We start from the raw sequence: 18,092 nt of genomic DNA on the forward strand, positions 1-18,092 counted from the left end.
AAGGGGATGGGTTAAAATGCAAAGAATGTATTTCCCCATTATGGTACAATAAATGGATTTACATTTTCTACATTTCAATCTGCATTTATCTTTTTTTTTTTATTATTATGAATACACAGTACGCAAAGGTGATGTTGAAAGTCATTTTCTCTCAGAAATAAATATAAGTAAAAAAATCTGACCTTGTATGTTTTGAGAGATGAGATAGCCTCACTCTAGGCTTTCATATCCTGTTAGAACAGGTGGATAGTTGACGTCAGAATCCTTACCACCAACCAGGTCGAGGGGGTTCTCCGAAGATACATTTGTCTAAATGACAGATTGATGATACGGATCAGCTTTCAGTATGAATCCCACCTCAGAGAATATCTTGTCCAGTCCAGTCCCTTTCCCTCGCTGCTTCTACAAATACTTGCTCTACTGATTGCCTATAGAAAAGATAAACGCTCAGCATGAACTTTAGCTCAATACTGGCTTCTGACTTTTGGTTCTTCTGATCTTAATCCTCTAGCATTTGATCCAAGCACCCTGAGATCATGTAATCTGATCATGTTGGCAAAATACCTGCTGACAACTTTTAAGTCTTCCACACCTAGATTTTTACAAAACCTTTTCCCAGATATATTGTGATAAATGTTGTTTGAGGTAGAATCTTACCAACAAAAATCTTAGCGCTTGTTTACACCTAAAACTTTGTGTCCCTCATAGCACATTAAAGATAAGTTAAACTGCATTTTGACATACAGTAAGCAACTGCTTGCAGCAATGCTGAAAGCAGCCATAGTTTACTACAATTGATTTAGATTTTGTAGAAAACATGTTCAAGTTGCATATATAGAAAAAAGTGTCTTCCTGAAATGTTTTACTAAATTATTTTGGAAAAAACAAAATCTTTGGTGTATTGGTTAAGCAATTGCGACAGACAAAACTAGGAACAAGTCTACCCAGGGGCATTTAGAGGTATTTATTGTATTGTATACTGTATTTACTGTACAGATCCTGTATAATGGAGTCCAAGCTTTAAAATGATATCAATCTTGTTGAAATTGAAATAGAATTAAAAAAGATATGACAATTTGAATGCTGACACTCTAAACCTTACCTTCCCTATCAGTTATTGTCAATAGATACTTTATGTCAACAAACTGCACTATTTTTCCATGTGAAGGTAATTTACAGCCCTGCATTACAATTTTTGTGTTACACCTGTGCGGTGCACAGAGGAAAATCTTTCAAATGTCCGAAAAAGTGAAAACACAAACTTAACAGTAACACATACAAAAACTAAAGTACAGTAAGAAAACATAAAAACTTGATATTTACAAAACTGGTAAGTGTCATTTGCTTAATGTACTTTTTCTCTTTTTTTTTATCTCAGCATGTCTTTGGTGACTACAAGTTGAGTTATGACAAAAAAATGTATCTAAAATAATTTGGTAAGTGTTTTTCAACAGTTGGGCACCTAAGATGTATGTCATTATGCTGAAAGAGAGCCGTCACTTGATCTCTAGCTATCAACTATGTATGGTTGCTGTTGTCATTATTGTCATAATTGGTTTTAGTGATCTGACCCACATGCAGAGAACCACTCAGAGACCAAGGGTAAAAGTTTAACAGGTTTATTGAATGTAGAAAAACACTGAAGAAGAAGCTGGAACTCAGTGGACTGATGAACCGGAACCGGAAAGTCTAAAGGGGAGATCACAGTGATTAGTTCAGGTACTGTAGGAAAAATTACTCAGGCTTGAAAATGCTGGAGAGAAACTCATGTTTGGGGGGGATCTTTGTTAATCCTCTAATCCAGTTCGTGGGGGTTTAATTCAGAGAAGAGGGAACTCATTGGAGAGCAGACAGGCTGACATACGTTGGACCCTTAGGAGTACAGGAGCGGACTGTCACTTGGTTTTCCAGATGAGGACTTGAACGGATCATGTGGAGATTTTTTCCTGCTCAGTGTGAACTCAGTAAATCCTTCCAGGGGGAGAAGGTCCAGGCTATCCAGTTACACAGGAAGGCTTCCTGCCGGACAACAAAGACAAAAAACAAGATCAGACTCAGAGAAACAACGCTCTGCTAATCTCAGCTTGGCTAGAGTACCCAATACTGGCAAACACTCTGGCATCGAGGTCTTGACAGCCCCCTGCTCAAGTACTCCTCTGGTAATGACCAACGAGCCACAGGTGTGCAGGGAGGCCCAACGAGGACAGGGCACCACCTGGTTGTGGAGAGAGGAAAACACAAAAGCAACCCACACAAACTGGAATCCTAACAATTAAATGTTTGGCTTCCTTGAAATGCTTTTAGTCACAAGAATACAGAGGAATTAGTGTTGAAGCAATGATTTTTCTTTAAAAGTTTTATTTATTTTCATCAAGTTTCAGGCTGTACATTGTGGATAGGTCACTTGTATGGTGTGGTCTACAATATAGAAGTTATTGTAAATCGTATGATTACCGATTAACTTAACCCCCTGTGAAATAAGACTTCTGCCTGCAACTACTCTTTAGTCACCTCACATTGCTAAGGCTCAGATCCCTGTGATCTACCAATGTTCAGCAAGAATTGCTACATGCTAACTCACAACATATAGCTATAGGCAATGCATGGCTGGTGTTCCTTAAAACTATCTATGATTTTTCTGAAGGACTTCAAATTGTAGGAATTTTTTTTTACAAAAATATTTTGTTTCATATACTGTCTTTGCATTATACTACATTGAACTGATGAGGCATCAAATAATGGTAATACTATGTCTGATGAGATGTCAACATCACAGACTATTATACAGAACAGAGACCCGTGAAAAAATAATAGTCTTAATGTTATTAACTACTTCATTTCATGAAGGTAATACATTTGTTTATACTAAGCTGACGTTATACAGTCACTGCTTAGTGTGAGCATTGCACAGCACAATTGTATTATTGAGTCACTTTGGACAATTTATACCAGCAGCCTTATTTGTGATGTGTTAAATTACAAAACAGCAGATGCATTACTAAATCATTTTAAATGGGAAAACTTTCATAACTTATCAATAAAGCTTTCTGTTTCAGAAATTAATGACTGCGGAGAAGGAAGCAGAAGGCTACAAGAAGATTATCAATACCATATTACTTTCATGTCATAACTTTAATGAGCCAAGGATTTCTGATAGCATAAAAGTCATTATGTTGTGGCTTAGTAAATGATGTACATTAGTGTTATTGGTGAGTACAGTTTGTTTTTAGATTATTTGTTTTTATCGCTGATTTTTTTGATTTTTCAACTCTTATTCAGGGGTTTAGAGAAGAAAGGTGAGATTTTTTTCAAAGCTCTTATTCACCTATCACGCTTTACTGTGAAACATAAGAAATCCATTAGTGTGAAATTGATATGTTTTCAGTTGTCAGTAGTATTTAGACCGGCTGAAGTCACATCATGCACAACAGGGCTCTATGAGTAAGAATAAGAGTATTTTGTACTGTATATATGCACTTTTTAACTCTGAGACATGCTTTCCGTTACATTAATTCAATCATATCCTCACATGTGTATCTAAGATTATCTAAGATTCATCTTGAGCACAAGAAGTTACAGAATACTACATATAAATAATTTGACCAATTTATGTGGTCAGAGTTGATTAATTGAAAGCAAAAACAGAACACTCTTTGAGGTTATAGATTTGTATCTCTTGGACAAATTAGATTTTTCAAAAAAAGTATTTTTCAATAAATCTGACACACCTGACCTTTATTAATAACAATCAATAAATAGCAGTGTTGATTAACACATAGGTGATTATTATTGAACGAAGCAACGTGTAAGTAATGATTTCTGCTTTGTGGCCTCAGCTACAAACATGACACTAGCCATGTTCAGAACAAGTACTATTTATCATTGTTGAGGGTTTTTATTTTTATTTTAAAAAAATTAAAAAGATAGAAAAATCAAATAACCATATATTGAGTAAATACAGTGAGGAAAATAAGTATTTGAACAGCCCCTGAAGTTGTAATTGTGGCTGCTAGTGTTTGTGTACAGCAGTCTAAAAAAATAAAATAAAATCACAATGTATGATTTTTTAACTATTTATTTGTTATACAGCTGCAAATAAGTATTTGAACACCTGTAGAACTGTAGTTCAGCTAGAATTCTGAACTATAGAAGTCTGTGATTATAGAATGGTTTAGGGTGGTGTGAAATATTTGGTCTATTAAATACAAAAAAAAAAAATTGATATAAAAAAACAGAAAATCTCCAGCGCTGGGTTGCCAACCAGGAAAATTCTCTACGTTGCCTATGAAGTGACTTTGTCCTCAGATAATCTGCTTGACAGACGATATTTTGAAACTTAAAAAATCTGAAATTAAAATAAAAAATTTAAGTAAACCAAACTGCAAAGAAAACTCACTTGGCCGTGCTGCTATTTTTATTTTTTCCAAACAAGAAAATAATTGCGGGTTATTTTTTTCAATAATTTATAGCTTTAAGGACATGTATGGTTATTTTGAATGCTAGTTTGTAACAGTACTCTTTAGCAACTAAGTGTGTATTCTATGGCAAAATAACATAGTATATGCTTTGCATTAAGCAAGTTTCTTGTAGTGGCATCTGATCTTTGACTATACTTACCCTTTATATTTATTTCTGTTTAACTTCAAATGAAACAGAAGTGTTTTTAGAGCGCAGGTTGGGATTTGTTCCTTGTTTGCTGTAATTCTTCCCTGGAAAAACAGAATACCAGACAATGAATTATAATATTACCTGAGTATGTGGATTATTGTGTGTATTACTTTGTTGGGATTACAAGTAGGAGAAATTCATTTCAACTCCGTAAAGAGAATTGACTCGAAAGTCCAGTGACAGAAGGATTAAACAACAGTGAAACATGGCTACAAATGTTTTTAATAGCATGTTCGTGTCTGTATCACAACAGTGCATGTTGCCATGTCCTGGCACATAACACTTTGAACTTTAATTTATCAGTATTTGTCAGTAAAATGTATAATATTCACCCACAAACCCAAATGCTGCTAAAACCAGATATTTTACATCCCACCATCTCCCCCTCAAAAGGAAAACAGACAACTTCCTAATATTCCTATAGATTAACAAGTGTTACATCCAGTAGTTTTGTTCGACTTTGGTAAATGTTTCAAATATCTTTTCATGAGCTTCTCATAACAGTTTACTGTAAAAAAAAATTTAATAGAAATGGTTTTTCAGTCAGGTTGTTGGAAGCCACTGTAGTACATTGACATTTTTCTTAACCTACTGTGAAATTAATTCCGTATAATTAGTTTTACTGAAAAACAACTTGCTCAGAACTCACTGTAAACACTATCTTAGGTGCTACGGGGTTATTTCGTTCTAAAGGTCAACAGATTCTTTTAGAGGTCTAAAAAAATGTATATGTTACCGAGTTAGAGTAAATAAAACTGGTCCAAATCAAATAATTAAAAAACATATATTTTATGACTTAAACAATTGCACTTTATGATCAAGTATGTAAGCATAGTCCAAGATGACTAAAAAACCCATTATAGAATCTGTACCTGGATCAAACCCAGGTTTTAGAGAGATACTAATTTATAGACCTCTAGATAAACAAAAAGTAGAGGTGGTCAGCAGCACCAAATTCCTGGGGGTGCACATCACAGAATACCTCACCTGGACTTTGAACACCACCTCACTGGTAAAAAAGGCACAGAAGCGCATGTACTTTCTCTTCCTCCTTTCTTCGGAGGAAGAGGAGATGCCACCTGCCCCCACCCTTTCCACCACCTTCTACCAAAGCACTTTTGAAACTGAACTGTTGAAAAAAACTCCAAATTATGTCACAAACTCTGCATCACACTGAGAACAACAAATAAAAAAAATACGGCATATTTGCAACATATATATTAAAGGAAAAGTCTGGTCATATTCAGAATCAAACTTCTGAAAGTACTTTAAATATGAAATCATTACATACTGTTCAATAAATGATAAGGGTTTTTAATTAAGTGTAATTTTCATTCGAATGTGCTTTACTGGAGACATCCATGTTTATCAAAGAACACAACTGCAGCGGTGCGGTATCGGCCTTTGAGTAAGTCCCAGTGCTGTATCTGATGTTTGTCACAACGTGCTGTTATCCAAGTCATCTTGCAAACATTCTTCTTTGAAATGCTGCCTACATATAACATGTTTTCTCTCTGGCCAGTAATTCGATGGCAAATTCTCCCTCTTCAAGTTGGCAATCCAAAGCCGAACACGTCCTTGGAGGATCATGATTCAGAAAGATGAAATAACACCTTTTCTTTTTTTTCTTTTACCCGATGTATTACAACATCCAACTGCCATGCATGTAGGCATTGTCAGTTTAACTATAGCTCTGGTGAATTTGTTGTTGATGATAGCAGATGTCTCTAGTAATAATTCCCATTGATTTTACATGTAAAGCAGGGAGAATGGTACTAGGCTGATGTGACGTCCCTGCCTTAAGATGTCAGGAAAGAGGTGTGGTCTAATCTCGGACTCAGTGGTCACGAAGAAAATTATTGTTTTCATTTTTTTAATGCTAAATTAATTAAATCACCGCAAATGTGTCAGTTTTAGGTATACATAGATACTGATCCATTAATCATTCCTTGCTCATCTGACTTTTCCTTTCATGCTCTGAACTTCCAGATCAATGCATTTTTTGCACCATGTTTTTTTTCTCCCACACTGTTTACATTTGATCACTTCATGGAATGTCTAAACGAAAAAAAAAAAAGAAAAAAAAGGGAAATGTTTATTTTCTGTCTGAAAAGCTGTACTAAATGTAATTTTGTTTTGTATATACTCTGTCTATTCAAAATGAAGAAAGAAGTTGTTTGAGTCTAAGTCTAAGGAAGCAGCACATGAAACTGGGAAAACATGTCTCCGACTCACAGCTCATCAGTGGTTGAGTGAAATCTTCCATCTCTCCAGGATTTGTACACCTCCAGGACTCCGAGGCGTGCAGGGAAGATTGTGGCTGATCCCTCGCACCCCAGCGACAAACTATTTCAGTCACTTCTGTTACGTTCAAAATTGTAGGTTCATGATAAATGAAAGTCCGCACAGCATAGGGATTTTAGGTCCTGCTGGAGGAGAGAGCCACGTTCAGCCACATCTGCTCTCTGATGGGTCTCCTCAGCAGAAGCCTTTTATTAGCAGATCATAACACATGGGGTGGGTTACAGAACAGTGTTCTTCTGACAAGGAAATTGATCGGGTCATAGGACAAAATGCTCCTCTTGATTGAATCACAGAATAGAGCGGTCTCCCGATGACTGTGATTATCCTTGCACAAACATCAGCAGTTTTCTACCAAAGTTGCATGAAAGTTTGCAGTAAACAAAGTTAAGCATCTCATTTCTTTAATGTTCTATATGCACATGCATTAATTTTTTAATCATCATTGAATAAACCTGACAACTTCCCTCTGGCAGGAGGCTACTTCACACCACAAGAAAAATTTCTTCCCGTCCGCTACCTGCCTTATCAACAAGGCCCAGAGACCCCTGTGACACTGACATTACATCTCTCCCTCTCCCGTTCAGAAACTAGAAGCTACACCAACGTAGCATCACCAGACCTCCCGTGTTAAATTAATGAAATTAATGCACAGCTTAATGTGTATATAGTATGCGGCTATATACTATATGTTGTCTATTGTTTAATGTTGTGTATATATATATATATATATATATATATATATATATATATATATATATATATATATATATATATATATATAAAACAAATGTTTCATATTTTTTTAAGGAACAGTATTTGAAACTAAAACAGGCATAATTTAAAACCACATTTCAACATTAAAGGTTGGTCAAGTGTCAGTTGGTTAGCTGATCAGGTTGGTCTTGGCTGGTCTTAGTGGGTCTTAATCAGTCATGTTAAGTTATTAAGTTTAATTGACCTCTAGGTTGACCAGGCTGACAATTTAAGACCAGCTACCAGCCTGTTCAACCATTTCAAACCAACAAACATTCTAAGATATAAACTGTTTTTTTTTAGTAGGGGAAGTAATTTCATCCTAATAGGAATCACCCTGCAATATGACTGAGCCAAACATTTGGAAACCAACAATGCTTCTTTTACTTTCCTGTGATAGCAAAAAGAAACAAAGTGTTTAATATGTGCCTTGAATAGATGCAATTATTAATTGCATATCTCAGGATTTAAATTACCTGCCTTAAGCTTATAAACTATAATATTAATATCTAGATTTTCTCAATATCTTTAAAGGGCATCTTATAGTAATTAATATTTTTTTGAAAGTTTTGTTTTATTTTACTTGTATGAATAGTTTTTAATGGTGAGCCAAAAAAATATCAGGGATCCTTTTGAAAACTCTTTTAAAATATCTATATTCAGCTGCATATATATGCTGGGAAAATTAGAATTGTATGTACTCCATGTTTAATTAAAGAATGAATGTTGAAACCTTTAGAACATTCAGTGATGCCCCCTCAAAACAGATCTGTCAGTTTCTCCCAGCATGCCTGTCCATCATATTACAACCCATTAGCAACTCTGGCATTTCTACAGAGCATCAAAGAAGATCTTAAGCAAAATCAGACTTTAGGTCATGTTTTGCATCTCAGCAGACACTAAACACTAAGTCAGAATATAACTCCTCCTTATAATTTCAATATATATATTTTAAAGCTATTTGGATCAAGATCTAAAATACATTGCTGAGAAAAAAAAACATCTTATCTGTCTCCAAGAAAGCAATTGAAAGCTTGTGTCAGTGAGGTTCAGTTTAGGATCAACTGCCTGAAGCAACTGAAATGTTGTTTAGCACTCTGGAGCAGAAAGATTATTTTAGACTAATCTGTGAAATAGAAGAACCTCCCCTTTTCACCTCCCACTGTGGCTTCTGCTGCCTTCTCCTGAGCACCGCTTCAGAACGGCTGATTGCTCAGAGAATCCGTCCACATTAAGCTCTGTGGGTTGATCCAGCTGCAGCATTAAATCAGGTGGAGTGGGTCAGAGTTGTCTCTGCATTTCCACATTGAAGTGCAATCATCTGCTGAATCAACCGGCCTCTTAACATGGAGGGATGATGAAACCGAAAACTTAACTTATCATTATGAGTGGGACCAGGTGTTATGAAAATTAGAGTACACTCCGTACCACAAGTGGGGAACAAACTGAAGGGTTTCATAAACTTTTCAGAGCAGAGTGAAAAACAAGAATAAGACCTGTTGTTTTAACCATCAGTTTAGGAGTGTTTTTGTCCAAAAACATTCCTGTTATTTTTCCAACTGTAGAAAATTTGTACAAAAATATTCTTACTTAGAGAAATGATTGTTGGCTTTTTGTAAAGGCCATTCTGTTTCCAGCTTCAGATTTTCATCATTGGCATGTCTTCCTCATCCAAAATTAGAAGTATAGAATCTGAATCCAATTCTTCCTTTGCCAGTTAGTTGCTCTCTCTGGATGCAACTCAAGTTCAAAGCAGGATGGATCAGAGCCTCTATTTGCAAATGGGGAAATGTTCTTTTACTGAAAACTTCCACCTGCTTCCACTGGCCAACTTTTTTCATCGATACATTGTCACTGCTGGCCTCAGAAAACAACCTTACAGTAAGTATACCTTTATATCATTTCTTGTTTCCTTCCATTCAAACAAACATATTTTCCTCTTTATTACACATTACCTAAAAATGATATACCATAGATTGAAAAAATTAATGGTATTATGATGTCACATTCTGTTAGCAAACTGACACATTTTGGGAAGGTTAAGATTTACAATATAGTAACTTTTTAATTTAAAATGTCAGTAGAAATTATTTTATGCTTTCATCTCATACCAATTGTTAGCTGTATAAAGTGCATTAACAGAAGAGACATGAGTAATTGTCATTAATAGGATGATTCTGTACTGTTTCAGATAGAAAAATGCCCCATACAAGCACAAGGTCAGACCCTTGTTTTGGAGGGTCTGTGTCCTGTAATTGTGGCTTTCACTCTTCTAGGCAACAGGCAAACTGTTTTAAAATAAAATCTGATGGCTCTCAGCTTTAATACAACTATGTCTTGTATTTTACAATTCTGGTGAATGATCTTTTATACTTAGAATATCTATCTTATTTTAGCTTGCTCTGCAGCATCCTTCCCCTGTGACCCATCACTCTATGGTTTCACCATCTACTGCTGCTAATACAGCTCCAGCCGCAAGGTTTTCTTGAGGGTTCCTCTCTCTTTGTCCATGGTTAATGTTTTTGTTTCTCTGCTAAATACTTCATAGGATTAACTTTGCCTTCAAACAACACGTTTTGGTGTGTATTTAGATGCTAGGATTCATATTAGATAAACTTTACAATAGTGTACATTCATTATATCAGTTCACTAAATCCTGTTTTGGTGGGTCCCTGTAGGATTCACTGAAACCCAACTTGGTTGCCTGGAGAAAAAAAAACTCACCTGTCTCCATCCTCTGTGAGGACCTTTGCCCCGTCTCCGTCCTCTGTGGGGACCCCTATCCTGTCTCCACCCTTTGAAAGGAGCCCAAGTCCCTCTCCATCTTCTGAGAGGAGCCTGAGTCCCTCTTCATCTGCTTCATGGCTTTCTTTCAGCAAATAAAATGTGCTGTGTTGTACAAATATGAGACCATTTCCACAAAATGGCATTTGCAATTGTTTTTAGAAGATAGCACAAGTTATTTCTTAAACTTTCTTTTATTTTTGGAATATAATAATTGGTTCACATGTGTCATTTCTAATTGCACATTGTTCCCTTTAGGTAAAAAAAAAAGGCATCTGTTGACACTGGGTGATGTTAGTGATATAAATTAGTTTTCTATTACTTCGATTCCTCCAATAAGTATGTTTTAATTATCAATGTGACTTCAGATAACTAAAATACATACTTATTATTATGCAGAAAATAACTTGATATAGATTTTTTCAAAGATAAGAATCACAAATTTAAGATAAAATTATTAAAATCATTTAATATTTAAAGCAGTATCTTTATTATATCAAATGCAAATAAAACCACAGAACAAATTTCTTAAAAGTATGGACCTAAAAAAATAAGGAAGAGCATGTAGCTGTTCCAACAAAAGGAAATAACCATCCTACAGCTACTTAATGAGTCTATCAGCATCTTTTGACAAAAGGAACATGAGATAAAGAATAAGGTTTAAGGTTTTACATTTATTGGGAGATTAGCCTAAATTAGTCATATCCAAAATAGTCTAATATCTAGCTGTATTTAGCCCAACCTCAGCTTAATCTACCACAAAATCGATAAAACAGATGGACACATCTCCTATGTATCTGGATGCAAACCTTGTTGTTCAGAAATCAGAGATTTAAAAGTTTATTCAATACATTTAACCTCTGATTAAATAAACAGCAACATGAATACAAAATTTGAGCCATCTCAGATTTTAAAGTGTGTGCACTGAAAATGTCTTCAGTGTTAGTTTTGTTCAAGAATGATGTCTTTTTCGTTTCATACAGTCGTAAAGACTTTTCAAGTGTAACCCACGAGGACTGCAATATTTCTGGCTTAAATTTTCCTCATTTAATCTTTTTTTAATCTACTAAGTAAAGTAGGTGTCAACATTCACCATTCAGTAAAGGTGTGAGAGTGAGAGTACTAACATGTGCACAAGAATGATCCTTTTTCATTCAGTATTCACATTAGACATTTGACACAGATTTCTTAACAAGCCCTGAAAAATGGACCATTGTCCTCGTTCTGACCAGTCAGACGGTCAAATGTGTCGGTTAAGTCCCAAATGAGTATTGACACTTAGAGTTTTTAATTATTCAAGGCTGGAGCAAGCCAGATACAGCAAGCGCCACAGCAAAGACAAGGTGCATCAGCCTTGCTGTGAAAGGAGAATAAAAGAAGCTTCTCTTCTCATGTTACAGCCTGATGGTTTAGCACAAAGCAAATCAAACAAGCTTCTCTTTTGTTTTGCACAAAGGAATAACTGTGGTGTAAGCCAAGAGCAGGGTCACATGAGTTTCCTATCTATATGCATTTCATATGTATTGGGCTGGTGCCAAGGGCGTAGGTTTGATTTGAACTTTGGTGGGGACACTATTGGTCTGGTGTCATTGGTGCTGCAATATGCGTGCCCTTTTTTATGCTCGATGTGAGCATCCGTACTGATAAGACGAATTCATTGTTAAAAGAGAAAAGCATAATTTTGCTACATTAATAAAAATTTTATAAGCACTACACTCATTAGATGCTGTTTATCAATGTTTGAAGTATCACAGGCTCTGATGAATGTGGAATTAGGACTGTTTTCCACTTTGTAAATGGTTTCATTTGCATGGCTAATAGAGAAGGTAAATACAGTATTTTCTTTTGAAGATATACAATTGTTCAGAGTTAAACCCCACTCTTATATTTTACCTACTATGCTCTCTCCGTATCAAGCAAAATAATACATTCATTAAAATATTAACTTCACTATAAAAGTTGAACATCTGGGCTGTAGTTACTCTGTATAGCCCATTTCATGTATTTTATCTAGGGCTGAAAAAATAAATCGTATTAATTGATTATTTCAATAATCGTCAACTAATTTAGTATGTGATTAATCATTAACTGGAGAATGGAGACTATAAAACATAATATAAATGTAAAATGTCCCTTTCCCCTACAGAGCAATCCACTTAGATCAGTAATTATACCAAAATTGTAAAAATACAATATATATATATATATATATATATATATATATATATATATATATATATATATATATATATATATATATATATATAATATATAAGATTAAAAAAAAGGTTTTGTCTGTCAATATTCTCCATCCATGTGGAAATATTTTAGTTTCACGTGGTTTATTTAGACATCACCTGAAGCACTGAAGGGCCAGCTGCTTCCCCTACAAGCTGCCCTGCATCATTATTACTGGATATCTATGTTTCCTATAATCATATAATGCATAACTGTGTTTTTAATAGTAAAGGAATAAATGTAACACAACCTTTTATCATTGTCCCATATTGCTTACTGTCTGACTGTTTAAATAGCTCCTTACTGTATTTTCTTTTTTAGTGGCATGATCTACAAACACAACACTAAGAATTAGCCCAAGTGTATTCAAATATAAAATAATTTTTAACAATTATAAAAGACAATATAACACTATCCTATCTGTAATTTAACATTATCCAAAATAAACAGCCAGATTCAAGCATTTTTACCAGACATTAATGTTTGTACTAATTTACTTATAGACTGTGTGGAAATCTAAGTAAGATAAAATCAATGTTTATATTCTTCCTTTGTTTGTTCTTGTCTTTATCCTATTTCTAGAAGTATAAATAGTCAATAAAATAGAACTATTATTATGTGGAACCCTAATTATGCTTTTTAAATGGAAAACAGCAGATGTTTAGGCCCCATTTCTTGTTGTTGTACTCTATAAGAGAAATAACACCTGCTAATAATTATACCTGAACTTTCTCAAAGAGTCATAAAAAAATGAAACCAGTAATAGCAACTAAATATTGGTAAAAAGGAAACACTCACTTTTTCTTTTTTAGTTGGCTTACAGCCTTTATTTGCCCATTTTGTGTCTTCAGAACTCCTGGCTGACTCAGAATATTTCGCTTTATAAAAGAAAAAAAAAAGGTTTTTGTTTTTTAGTGTACATGATATTCATTTTTTTTTAATTGGGACTAGTTTTGTAGCCTAATATTTATTGTAGTAACCGCTGCATTCTAGTGTGAATCAATTTTCAATTTTGTGCTCCAAGCACACCAGGACTAGAAAACAGCCAATCAGAGAGAGAGAAGGCGGAACCTAAGGCAGAACAATCAATGAGAGTGGAGTTAAACAGCGCAGCACAGTTCCATGCACTGCTGCGTGAAAGGGACAGGAGAGACCAGGCAGAGGAGCTGCGAGAGGAAAAGAAGCCACTGCTGTGACAACTACTGCTGTAAATTATAAACATGTTGCTCACATCCAATTATTGGTAGGGACAATTAGGTCGGTTCAAAATTTTGGTAGGGACATGTCCCTATGGTCCCTATGCAAACCTACGCCCATGGCTGGTGCTACATTTTATTATTATTTTAATAATGAAAACACTTTAAAGGCTGGAAAAAAGGGGGTTCAATGTTAGAAAGATAAAGATATACAAAGATGGATACTTTCTCCTTTTCAGCTCTAATATTTACAAATTTAGGATGTTTGAGTTCATGAAATGGCTTTAGAGAAATGAACAGTAACAGTAATATATATATATATTTATATAAACAGTATCAAACAAAGAAATTAGGACTTTTTCTCACTTATCTTAATTTCTAAACCATCCGGAATCTGTAAAATTAACAAAAGAAATGTGTAAAAGAAAGTATTGAGATCCTTTCCTTTAATTACTTGTTTAAGTTAGATAAGGGCAAACAATTCCTATCTAAAGGAATTAATTGTTTAATGATATTTGTCACATAATGTGTTTTCTAATCAGGTAGAAGTTTTTTTTAACACTGTTGTTTATTTTGTACATGTTTTTAGTAAAAATCAAACTTAAATCTTGGTTAAAAAAAGTAAATCTCAGTTAAACAATCTGCCCTACTGACTGCTACATATTTTGTTTTATTTTTACACTCACCGGCCACTTTATTAGGTACACCTGTCCAACTGCTCGTTAACACTTAATTTCTAAGCAGCCAATCACATGGCGGCAACTCAGTGCATTTAGGCATGTAGACATGGTCAAGACAATCTCCTGCAGTTCAAACCGAGCATCAGTATGGGGAAGAAAGGTGATTTGAGTGACTTTGAACGTGGCATGGTTGTTGGTGCCAGAAGGACTGGTCTGAGTATTTCAGAAACTGCTGATCTACTGGGATTTTCACGCACAACCATCTCTAGGGTTTACAGAGAATGGTCCGAAAAAAGAAAAAACATCCAGTGAGCGGCAGTTCTGTGGGCGGAAATGCCTTGTTGATGCCAGAGGTCAGAGGAGAATGGCCAGACTGGTTCGAGCTGATAGAAGGGCAACAGTGACTCAAATAACCACCCGTTACAACCAAGATGGGCAGAAGAGCATCTCTGAATGCACAGTACGTCGAACTTTGAGGCAGATGGGCTACAGCAGCAGAAGACCACACCGGGTGCCACTCCTTTCAGCTAAGAACAGGAATCTGAGGCTACAATTTGCACAAGCTCATGGAAATTCGACAATAGAAGATTGGAAAGACGTTGCCTGGTCTGATGAGTCTCGATTTCTGCTGCAACATTCGGATGGTAGGGTCAGAATTTGGCATCTACAACATAAAACCATGGATCCATCCTGCCTTGTATCAACGGTTCAGGCTGGTGGTGGTGGTGTCATGGTGTAGGGAATATTTTCTTGGCACTCTTTGGGCCCCTTGGTACTAATTGAGCATCGTTGCAACACCACAGCCTACCTGAGTATTGTTGCTGACCATGTCCATCCTTTTATGACCACAATGTACCCAACTTCTGATGGCTACTTTCAGCAGGATAATGCGCCATGTCATAAAGCTGGAATCATCTCAGACTGGTTTCTTGAACATGAATGACAATGAGTTCACTGTACTCAAATGGCCTCCACAGTCACCAGATCTCAATCCAATAGAGCATCTTTGGGATGTGGTGGAACGGGAGATTCGCATCATGGATGTGCAGCCGACAAATCTGTGGCAACTGTGTGATGCCATCATGTCAATATGGACCAAACTCCCTGAGAAAAGCTTCCATTACCTTGTTGAATCTATGCCACAAAGAATTGAGGCAGCTCTGAAGGCAAAAAGGGGTCCAACCCGTTACTAGCATTGCGTACCTAATAAAGTGGCCGGTGAGTGTAGTTGTCAGTGTAGGTTATTTTTAAGCTGTTTATCATGACATTAATCTAAATTCTGTTAATATCCTCACTTAAGGTGGAAAAAGCGATCCATATGTACCAAATTTAAATGATTGACTAAGAACTTCCCCTAAAGTCCAGGTGTGAAACCGAACGGTCAAGTTGTTAAATAAAGTACATCTGTCTTCCACTGCATCTTGTTTTTTTGTTTTTCATGGTGCATCTCAGCCTCACACTGTGAGTCTCTCCAGCTGCTTCCACAGGCACACAGCTGTGATCCTGTCATACCTGCGCTTTTACGCACTGCAACTTTTTGAATACATCAGGAACAAATGGGAGACTGTGGCTCATATCAGCTCAATAGTGCAGAAGCACAGAAGGAAAAGTCTTGGTCATCATAGTTGTTGTTGCTTTTTGTTTTTTTAGAAAACAAGTTGTACTTTTGGTCCAGAAGTTATTACAGAGATAAGTTTTATGAGATCTTAAGTATTTATTCTTTCTTGCTTTAAATATTATAGTTCATCTTCAAAAATAGGAATGTTTCTTTTTATTTGAGGGTTTTCTGATTAATTAATTTACACTCTATGGGAATTAACTTCAGATACACTGAGAAAAGAAGGAATATGAATAAATCAAATTTCAGTTGTACTGGACCTGAGTCTTCCCAGTCCAGGTCAAAAAATTTGATGTTTTCCTTCAAAGGTACACACATTTGTTACTTATGTAGAAGTATCGATACTGCAGTTTAAAATCACTTTGGTAAAAGTTGAAGTATATACTTGACCTCTTTACTCAAGTAAAAATTAAAAAGTATGTGCTCCAAAATCTACTTAAAGTATAAATGTATAAAGTAACCTAAAAAAAAACAAAAACAGCCAGATGTCACTATATGAATTGAAAGCTCAATTTTTCGACAATTTCAAAAAGATAGGGCTAAAGATGAGAGAGGTCTTGTTGGTCTCTGCCTCCGTCTCCCGATACGCTCTTGCCTGTGTCCAACCTTTCAGACATTTCGACATCTTTTTCTGAATCCGACATTGTAGCATGGCACAAACAATTCACGTTTGTATTTTGAAGAACACCTGCTTGCTTCTAATAATTTCCTTTAGCTAACCGATGAGTGTTTGTGATCTATGACTCATCCAAGTACTGTACACTAGTTTTCACTAGATGTGGATGGCGCCAATGATCTGCATTGGATGGCGCCCATGACGTGAAATAAATATTTACAAACATTAAACCGAAGTCATGATTAACGAGTAATGCTTGTTTTAAAAATGTAAAGAATAGAAAGTACAGATACTTGTCTGAAAATGTAGTGAGTAGAAGTCAGACGTAGGAACGAAAAATAGGTAATAGAGTCAAGTATAGAGACCTAAAAAGTGTACTAAACTACAGTAACGAGGTATTTGTACTTTGTTACTTGACACCTCTGCAAAGCTCCATAGGTCATCTTTAACTTCGAAGTTAATTGAGAAATAATTATCTATTCAATAATCCATTTCACTATTCAAAGTAAGATTGGTGCTTTAAAGTTAATTCACAAAGACCAAAAATTTGTAAGAAGTTACACCTATTGAAATAGTTTTATTTTGGACGTACTGATAACATCAAAGAGTGAGACTGTGGCAAGTGTCATCATTTTGTGCTTTTCCATTATTTTCTTTTTGTAGCAGAAAGAGTTTTTTCCTTGACAGCCATTGTTCGCATTTACACTGAACACGACTTAAATTAGCAAATAGGGAAAAATGACTCAAAGCTGACTTTGGAAGATAACAGGATGGCTGTTTTACACTTTTTGGAAACTAAAGTAAACTTTACCATATTTACAGTACATATAATCAAAAGAAAGTGGTTTAATATAACCTTGCAAATGTAACTTCATATGTCCGTCTTCTCTTGCGATAGTTTATGTGAAGGGTCCCTAGATGTTTATCATTTTGAAATACAATAGATTTTTAGACTCTGTAGTGAGTGGTTTTACAACATCGGATGTTTTCAATGTAAAGCAGAACTATTTAAACATATTCTTCAGCAGTTTCTTTGCTTATTTGTTTGCAGATGCAGTTTAAGATCCAAATGTGTGTAATGAATAAGAAGTGAAATTACCCATTCCAGTTTTGAAAGAGGTACATCATCCGTGTGATCTCAGAGAACTACAAAAAAAATTTAATTACTAGTTTTCCTCTTGGTAAATGTAAAATTTCTAAACCAAAATAAAATCCATCCTACTTTTTTCCTTTTG

General features: G+C 35.3%; 1 long non-coding RNA gene across 1 annotated transcript; it reads right to left on the reverse strand.

Annotated features, from left to right (window-relative positions):
- Window positions 1-2,156: 2,156 nt before the first annotated feature.
- On the reverse strand, window positions 2,157-7,385 carry LOC119780512. Its single transcript, XR_005280404.1, has 3 exons — window positions 6,904-7,385; window positions 4,618-4,709; window positions 2,157-2,215 (listed from the first exon to the last, which is right to left on the reverse strand). It is a non-coding gene; the product is annotated as an uncharacterized LOC119780512 (long non-coding RNA).
- Between the last annotated feature and the right edge of the window lie 10,707 nt (window positions 7,386-18,092).

Source organism: Cyprinodon tularosa, unplaced genomic scaffold (genome assembly GCF_016077235.1).
Source record: "Cyprinodon tularosa strain WSP-4 unplaced genomic scaffold, ASM1607723v1 ctg1029, whole genome shotgun sequence".
NCBI classification, from domain to species: Eukaryota; Metazoa; Chordata; class Actinopteri; order Cyprinodontiformes; family Cyprinodontidae; genus Cyprinodon; species Cyprinodon tularosa.